Source organism: Notolepis coatsorum (assembly GCF_963971535.1).
Source record: "Notolepis coatsorum genome assembly, chromosome: 2".
Classification (NCBI taxonomy): domain Eukaryota; kingdom Metazoa; phylum Chordata; class Actinopteri; order Aulopiformes; family Paralepididae; genus Notolepis; species Notolepis coatsorum.
In genome coordinates, this window is record NC_140166.1 from 26,813,600 (window position 1) to 26,822,899 (window position 9,300).

The following is a 9,300-nucleotide window of genomic DNA, read 5'->3' on the forward strand; positions in this document are numbered from 1 at the left end:
CTTTCAAAAGACCTTTTGCTCTTTGATATCCTTGTTGTGGTGGCATGTGTAAGCAGCTTCGCACCAGCTCTCTGGGCTTCCCCCTGGTGTACTGCTCCAGAAAATACAAACAGTCTTGATAACTGCATGTTACCTCTTCAACACAATGTTCAAATGTCCTAACAAAGGAAATGAAGTGCAATGGATCACCATCAAATATGGTTATATCACTTTTTGGTAAAGTAGATAACATTTGCTGTTGAATGAGCAATGTGGTGAGTTCATTCTGCCTTTGCATGATTCCACAAATGGCATCCTGGTCCACTGTATTCTGCACTGCAGCGTTCTGTGTAGACTGTCGTTCCTGTGCAGCTACTGACCTACGAGGTGCAGCAGTCGAGGCTGTGAAAGCGTTTTGAGACTGATGCTTTAGAGTAGTGGTGAGAGACGTCCCAGTGTTTGGTTGCCACTGTGGCATGAGAGTAGTATCTTTTGCTTGTGGAATTCCATGATGTTGTACTTTCTCCTGAAAGTGTGTGTGCATATTCACCTTTGGTCGCACATCATATGTGGAAAAGATAGGTGGCGCTCTTGAGCCTTGATCCGAAATCAGGGTGTTCTCCTTCGGCACAAATGCAGTTGCCTGTAGGTTGAATTGAGGTCTCAGCTCTTTCATAGATTTGCTCAGGTAGGAATTCATTCCATCTGAAGGGGCCTTTCCTCCAACGGCACTGCCTTCCAGCACAGAAAGTCTTGCAGTAACAACAGCCATTTGTGTATCAAGCTCCAGTTGCTCCTTAACTTTTCTGAGTTTCTCTTGTTCCTGTCTGAGTTTCTCCTCTTGTGCCTCTATTTCATGTTTCCTTTGCAGAGCAGCGGTTTGCTCGATTAAAGCCGCTTTCTCTGCCATGGCATTTAAACGTGCAGATGCAGTACTAGAACATGATGCTCTACTGGCATTGCTTCTTGACCTTTTACTAGACACATTAGACGCACTGTCTCCAGCTTTAATTTCCTCATGCAAATCAGATTTCATTTTTTCCAATTCAGCATTATCATCATTGACCTGAAAAATCCCATTTTCGCTCAACCATGTTGATACTTCATTTACAAATGTATCATTTGTTTCCTTTTTTGCATAAAACCATTCGTCCTGCTTTCTCTGCGTATCCTCAGTTGTAGGATACTCGGTCATCAATGTATTATGTGCCTCAGAGGCAACTTGACATAGAGCTTTGAACTGTTTTAGATTTTGGTGCACAAGATTTACATTGTCATTGGAAACTAGAAGAGTGATGATTTCCCTTTTCAATTTCCTTGCTTGTGTACAATATGCATTTCTGTCAGTTTGGAGCCTTTCGATCAAAATTGATAATCCCTTTACAGAAGGCTTTCTTATTCTTGGCTCACAAACATTTTGCCCTTGGCTGGGCTCCACAATATCATGACGTAAACTCATTTTTGATAATACGTACTGTTCCTTTAAGAGACTGGAGTCTCTCTCCAATAGTATCCAGCTGCAGACCTTCAGACCAGCGCTTACAAGCCCCGCACATACAAGCACCGCACATAGCAACCCCTCGCTTCCATTGGCTGATTTTGGTGACGTGATTTGGGTCCCACCCAATGGCTGAGGTTCTGCAGACGCCTCTCTGATTGGTTGGGCTCCATTTCTGCAGCCCCCTCTTTGATTGGTTGAGCGAAGCCCCTCTCTGATTGGTTTATCTCGCCATGCGGTAAAATGCGGATGTAATGTTATCATCTCAAGAAGATACAAATAAATATACTACCAGATTCGCGTTTATAACGTTATTTCGCGTGACTTCGCGGTTTATTCATAACGTTATGCACATTTCACAACACAGCCAGCTGTCAGAAACTGTACATTGTAACGTTATATGTTTATTCACGTAACGTTATTTCACGTGACGCGTTCAACTTGTTTACACTCCCCACTTACTGAAACTGTACCATGACGCACTCCCCACTTAACCCAGTTAATGCCTTAACTAGACAGTTAACAATATAACATTTAGATTAATTAACCCAGTTAATGCCTTAACTAGACAGTTAACAATATAACATTTAGATAGAGAGGCTGGTGGTCAAGTCAAGAGTTTTATTTGTCACAAGTTGTTTATTTGCATACACGTTTATGGGACAGTTTTCTACACCTGACTGAACGGTCTGGGGACAAATGATTAAGGTGGGGTTACAATGATATCAAGGATGAATATGAAAAAGGGGATCTGATCTGATGGTACTTGTACTTTATAATGTGTTATATATGTATGTACATGGATTTTATGTCCGGATGGTATATCTATGGAATGGTCACTGTCTCTATCACACTCTCATATGCGCATGTTTAGCCGCATACAAGTATCTAGGATACACATATTCATATGTGTACATAATAGGTTTACACACACTCATATGCACAAGGCTAAGTTATACATGTCAGGGGCACACATACATGCACATACTCACTTATAGGAAATAGGCATACACACACCTACATATACACATAGTTGAGGTATAGGCTCTCACTGACACATATGGGGGATATACATGTACATAGGAGACACACACATACGTAGCTGAGACGCACATATATATGCACACCTGAGATATACACTCACATAGGGGGCGGAGGCACACATGGATACGAGACACACACAAGAGATAGGAGTACAGTCGCATACCTGGAAGATGCACACACACACACATGTGAGGCATGTACACATGCTTACGTGATACACACGTACCCACATACATATGTTGGAGACACACATGCATGCATGCTATCATGCACACCTACATGTGTCTGGGACGCTTTCTCTCACATGCAATATGGAGAAGGGTGGCATCCCGATAGAGGATGCAGCACATACCTGCTCGCAGGTAGATCGGTCTACATGCAAAGTATATATATCAGGGATGTATACGCACAATGTATAGTATAGTATTTTTCTTTTTTTCGTAAGTATTTTTTATTTTCCATGTCAGTTGTTAATGTATTTGTATGAGTCCTTTACATGTTTTGTATGTTCTTACAAAAAAGAAAAAGGCAAATCTTGGAAGTTGCATATGGTGATGTGGAAAGAGATGTTTTGAATATTGGAGAGATTTGTGCAAAAAATATCAAAAAAAAAAAATAAAAAATGAAATGCGGGTGGTCGTGCCCGCAAAGATGTGCATAATACAATAGTAATAACATATAATAGAATCCAATAGAACGACATTGTGCAATAAAACAAGTAAACAGAGTAGGGCATATCGGTATATGTACATAAGTTATTTACAGAGCATGGTAGGACATGCTAGGTCCTGTGGTAGTGCAATATTAGCTACGGATGAGGCACTGGGTCTTTATGTACATGCTATATTGGTGGTCAATGTCACTTCGGATTGCTACGACACATCTCTACTGCTTGTGACAGGCTGTGGTGCGTTCCAGACTTTACTCCTGTTGGGAAACTATAGCGATGGTCTGTGCTCACCACACTTTTCTTCGGCCTCCCCGCAGCGAGCTGTCGTCGACCCCCGAGCTTCATTTTACGACGGGCAACAGAGGTGGGTTGAGCCGCTATACTTGGCCCAGCACGGTTAGGGTGACCAGGTGTCCCCCTTTTGGTTGTACTGTCCCACCATTTGACCAAATGTCCCACGTCCCTCATATTGAGAGGATGTCCCTCTTTTCGAAGCCAAAAAAAAACATGCGTCTAAAAGCCCCTGACTGAGACTGAGTCGTGACGCTACCTCATATCGCAGATCTGATTGGTTATAGTAATTTAGCGCACTGCTCTGCTCGTGAGAGTTGAACTTGTGACGCTACCTCATATCGCAAATCTGATTGGTAAAAAAAAACACAACAACATTACAAGCGAACTAGTTCAATATGGAAAGCAGTAAAAAGAAACGGACCTGCAGTTACAACCAAGACTGGCAAACGACACATGCCTGGGTGAGGCCGATGTCAGACAATCCGCAGCAGGCTTTCTGTGTTTTGTGTCATAGTTCGTTTTCAATTGCACATGGAGGAGAATACGACTTGAAGCGCCACAGTGGACGTGAGTCTCACTTGAAAGTGGCTCACCAAAAAGAAACATCCAGATCTATGGATACGTTTCTTTTTAAACCAAACAATGATAGCCAGACGGACAAGGTCACTGCAGCTGAGATAACAAGCGTCTATCACACAGTACAACACTCCCATTCATACAGGTCAGTCGACTGTGGTAACCTTTAACCTTTGATTTAAATCTATTCGGTGAAGACCATGGCAGTTATTCTAATATACCGTAATTCCTCTAATAGTAACCCCGGCTTGTATTTGTTTCAACTGTAGCTGATACCAGGCTTGTATTAGGAGGAGGCATGTATAAGAGAGAGGCCTATATTTCTAATTTTCAAACAGATCATAATGAATAAATCAACATTTTGTGTCAGTTTGAACCCAGTAAAATGTACTGGGTTCATTTATTGAAACCATGTACTGTATGAAATACGGTAGTAAACAGTGCAATTACAGGTGGTCAAAAAAAGTAAAATAAAGTAAAATAGTGCAATCACAATACTGTAATAATAATAACTTCGTTTTATACAATTCTGAGGTAGGCTTACTCTCTTGGTAAACATTAACACCATACCATTATATGGTATTTACTGCACAGCCAGGCCAGCATATACATGAAACCCGGCTTGTATTAGGAGGCCGGCTTATAATTGCTTAGCTCAACAGCGCACCCGGTCATTAATAGAGACCCGGTTTTTAATTGAATACCGGTTACTATTAGAGGAATTACGGTAGAAACACAATTTATTTGTATTATTATTTTTGTATTATACTACACTGTTTTCCCTAGTTCTGTGTTAACAGGGAATATCAAACACAAGACATTCCTGTCAAGTGATGACGTTTGAATATTTAAAACAGATGTTAGGTGGTATTTAATTTGTATTTATTTTGATTTAACCTTTAACCTTTGATTTAAATCTATTCAGTGAAGACCATGGCAGTTATTCTAATAAAAAAAATTACATTATCTATTTGTCCCACTTTGTCCCACCAAAATCTTACTGTTGTCCCACTTTGTCCCACCAAAATCTTACTGTTGTCCCACTTTTGGACTTTTTGCATCTGGTCACCGTGCACGGTTAGCGACTCGCCTGAGTGCGTGTGCACGTTTTGATGCATGGCTGATACCAGAGCGGCCGAAGGTGTGTAGCGCTGACAGCAGCTTGGAGGGATTCCCCTTCAGCTGATTGAAGGTCTTTATCATGGCTTTATCATCACCACCCTCTGTAGAGCCTCTTGCTCTGCCTTTGTGCAGCTGGATAACCACACAGACTTCACACAGACTGTCTGTACAATACTGCTGTAGGCCTATAATACTTATGTAAATAAGTAAGGCAATTGAAATATATCTGCAGTACAGCTCAATACACACAATTGTTAAGGGGATGCAGACCAGAGAAAGACTTCCGTCTTGTTTACATCAGGGTCCCCCATTTTCAATTCATCATAAATGTACAGTTCCCTCCCCCTTGTATATATTTACTGTATGTCACAAATGTAACAGTACTGCATGGTCTGCATCCCCTTAACAATTGTGTGTATTGAGCTGTACTGCATTCTGCAATCTGTTAATAAAGTTTTCAATCAATCAATCAATAAATCAATAAATCAATCAATCAATCAATCAATCAATCGGTCACTGTACCCATTCTGCAATCTGTTAATAAAGTTTTCAATCAATCAATCAATCAATCAATCAATCAATCGGTCAGGTCACGTGTACCCATTCTACAATCTGTTAATAAAGTTTTCAATCAATCAATCAGGGCCTGTGGTCACGTGTACCCATTCGGCAATCTGTTAATAAAGTTTTCAATCAATCAATCAATCTGTTAATAAAGTTTTCAATCAATCAATCAATCAATGAATCAATCAATCAATCAATCAATCAATCAATCAATCAATCCCGCAGTGCAACGTGACCCAAATCATACGGCAATCTGTTAATAAAGTTTTCAATCAATCAATCAATCAATCCCGCAGTGCAACGTGACCCAAAATCACGTGACCAAAATCAGCCAATGGAAGCGAGGGGTTGCTATGTGCGGGCTTGTATGTGCGGGGCTTGTAAGCGCTGGTCTGAAGGTCTGCAGCTGGAAGCATCTCGTCTCTCTCGTGAAAAAAAGTCAATACAATAACAACAAAACTTTCAATGCTGCTGCTCCATTAGCAAGCAGCCCAGTGCGATACACTAACCAGTCCTCCTTTGGTGTGCTATCTCGGGATGATGATCTTTATCCAGAAGCAGCATTCCAAGCCAGGTTCCAAAATCCTCCATTTGTCCAAGTAAGATCAGGTTTTTACTTGTGTAGCGGCTATCTTGATGTTCTGATAGACGCTCGGTTGGGTGCGGGGATTCCTCGTCTTTGACGCGCGATTAGAAAAAACACAATGTCGAGTCCGTGTCACCTGCCGTTGGGTGAAGTTCCCATTTAATTGAAGTATTCAACTTAATACATGTGATGAGCCAAAACAATAATGTCTGCATAATGCTGTTGATAATACTGAAAACGAGCGAGGCTACGTGCGTGTGTTCATGCGGTAAAAACCGTGAGATCTCTCCGTCACCCATACCTAGATACCTTGATTGACATAGCATACACCTGTGCCTTTATTCAAAACCTATGCGCTCTGTGCTGCCACCCAGTGCTCCGTGCTGCCACCCAGTGATGAACTTAACAAACTACAAACTAAGCACAAAAACCATCAAATAGCTCCTACAATTATACTAAGGAAAGGTCACTTTAAAAATAGTATAGTATAATCTGAGATTGTATAAAATAGAAATGTACAGAAAGACCCAGTGCCTCATCCGTAGCTAACAGTGTATTGCACTACCACAGGACCTAGCATGTCCTTCATGCTCTGTAAATAACTTATGTACAAATACCGATATGCCCTACTATGTTACTTGTTTATTGCACAATGTTGTTTTATTGGATCCTATTATATGTTGTTACTACTGTATTGCACATCGTTGCGGGCAAGACCACCCGCATTTCATTGTATACTTGTATGCCGTGACAAATAAAACTCTTGACTTGACTTGTTACATTTTTTTAACTCTTCGAAGAGTTGGGGTGCCTTGGAGAAGGAGGAAAGATTCAGGGGTGCCTTTGTTCAAGAAGTTTGAGCCCTACAGTATAACCTCCCACTCATCTGGCTATAGCCTACACTAGTATAACCTTCCTCTCATCTGGTTATAGCCTACAGTATAACCTTCCTCTCATCTGGCTATAGCCTGCCCTATACAGTATAACCTTCCTCAAACATCTTTGGGCAATTCTCCTTCACATTCAGGGGCGTTGTTCTGGTATGGCAAGGTATGGCACTTGCCATACCTTGGCAAATAATTTTTTTTAATTTTAAATTTTTTTTATTACAATTTTTTATGTTGATTTAGAATTCGAATGTCAACATTATGAACGAAGCTTCAAACTATTCGGTACAGCCCTAGCATGTTTTGATATTGTCAATGATCTCACTTTTATAGGTGACTTTTACTGTGACTAACTGAAATATGCTTTAAAAAAAAGGAAAATGGACATAGGGGCGTTTTTTTTTTTATCAAAGGGCAGCAGAGACAAGTGATACAGGGACACAGGTAAGGTCTTACAATGGCTTAGTGATTATAACAGTGCAGTTCAGCATTCAGTAACCCATACTTTTTGTGAATGTGTTTTTGATACTACACTCTGTTGAACACACACCTCAAAACCATACCTAAGGAAAATTGGCTCAATTGCAAGAAAAGTAGTAGATAGTTATGATATTACATTCTGTATAATTCGTATGCAAAATATTGTGGTTCTCTGCTTTAGTCTGTTGACACATTTCTATACTAAAAATGCTTGTGTAGTCCTGTGTCATACCTAAATGTCATAACTGAATTGTATAGAAACAACTCACCAAAAGTGACTATTGCACAACTGATTTGACAAAAAAAATCCACCAAGGGGGGGGAAACACCCTCTTCACCCCCCCCCTCCCTCCTCGCCATACCTTGCCTTTTACTGAAACAACGCCACTGTTCACATTCCTCATCTTTGTATATGTATAAAATAAGTCATTCAGCTAATTAGTGTAAATTGTAAAGTGTTATGATCTTACCTGTGACTTTAGAAACCAGCATCTGCCATAGCTGATCACTTCTCTCTCGCTTTCTCGCTCTCTCTCTTTCAAAATTGTAACATTTAAGATTCCCAGTGACACACACACAAGCACCAATAGTAGGTGATTACAGCCCTTGTGAGGCGGAGCACTTACAGTGAGTGTTTACCTTGCAGCTTTCAGTGATAACCGCTCACTCACTACCAGAGCGATGCTGCTCCAGCCTATCTATCATACATCCATTGCACCACCTACTGGCAGGTTGTATTAGCACAGCTACCGGTGTGACGGCCTCTCAACTCCTAAATGAGACCAATGTAGTAAGATGTGAGATCAACTATGTTTTAATTTTATTGAATATATTTTTTATATAATTTCATTGATAAATAAGTAAGTCAAGTCAAGTCAAGAGTCAAGAGTTTTATTTGTCACGGCATACAAGTATACAATGAAATGTGGGTGGTCTTGCCCGCAACGATGTGCAATACAGTAGTACAACATATAATATAATCCAATAAAACAACATTGTGCAATAAACAGGTAACATAGTGGGGCATCTCTGTATTTGTACATAAGTTATTTACAGAGCATGGAGGACATGCTAGGTAGAGCCATATGAAATCCGTTTTATTTTTTTCCAAATTCCATTTAAATTTTTTCCAAATTCCGTTTTTTCCGTTTTAATATTTCAGAATTCTGTATTTAGCTTTGTACGCTCATTTTACCATCAGAAATAGTGTCTAATAAGTGGGAATGAATAAATGTCCACAATTTAATAAGATATAACAGTCCATTTAATAGGGCTGTCTTAAATACTTCGAAGCTTCGAAGCTTCGTTCGATGGGCATGGGATTATATGAAAATAAAATTCGATATATTTTTGCAAAATCAACTCTGCCTCTCTTTGTTAACTACAACAAGCAATGCTGTTTGTTATTTAAGATGAGGTCGGACTCGGCACTGACAGCTTTGTGTTCATTGTGCTGCTTTTATAAAGCCTCAAATGACGACTTACAATATTTCATGAAAGCAGTGTTTTGTTTGTCTAAGATTTAAAAATGTTTAAACTGTACAGCACTGACAAAGTTGAACAAAGTGCTGTACAAGTCCCACAACATAAAAAAAAAAAA

General features: G+C 40.1%; 1 protein-coding gene across 1 annotated transcript in view; it reads right to left on the minus strand.

The window, feature by feature from the left end:
* The window catches only part of LOC311223991 (beta-1,3-galactosyl-O-glycosyl-glycoprotein beta-1,6-N-acetylglucosaminyltransferase-like), a 70,433-nt gene extending 62,129 nt beyond the window's left edge, over nt 1-8,304 (minus strand). The window contains exon 1 of the mRNA XM_084308779.1: nt 8,171-8,304. The gene's annotated coding sequence lies outside the window, so the exon portion shown is untranslated. The remainder of the gene's footprint in view (nt 1-8,170) is intronic.
* Nucleotides 8,305-9,300: the final 996 nt, after the last annotated feature.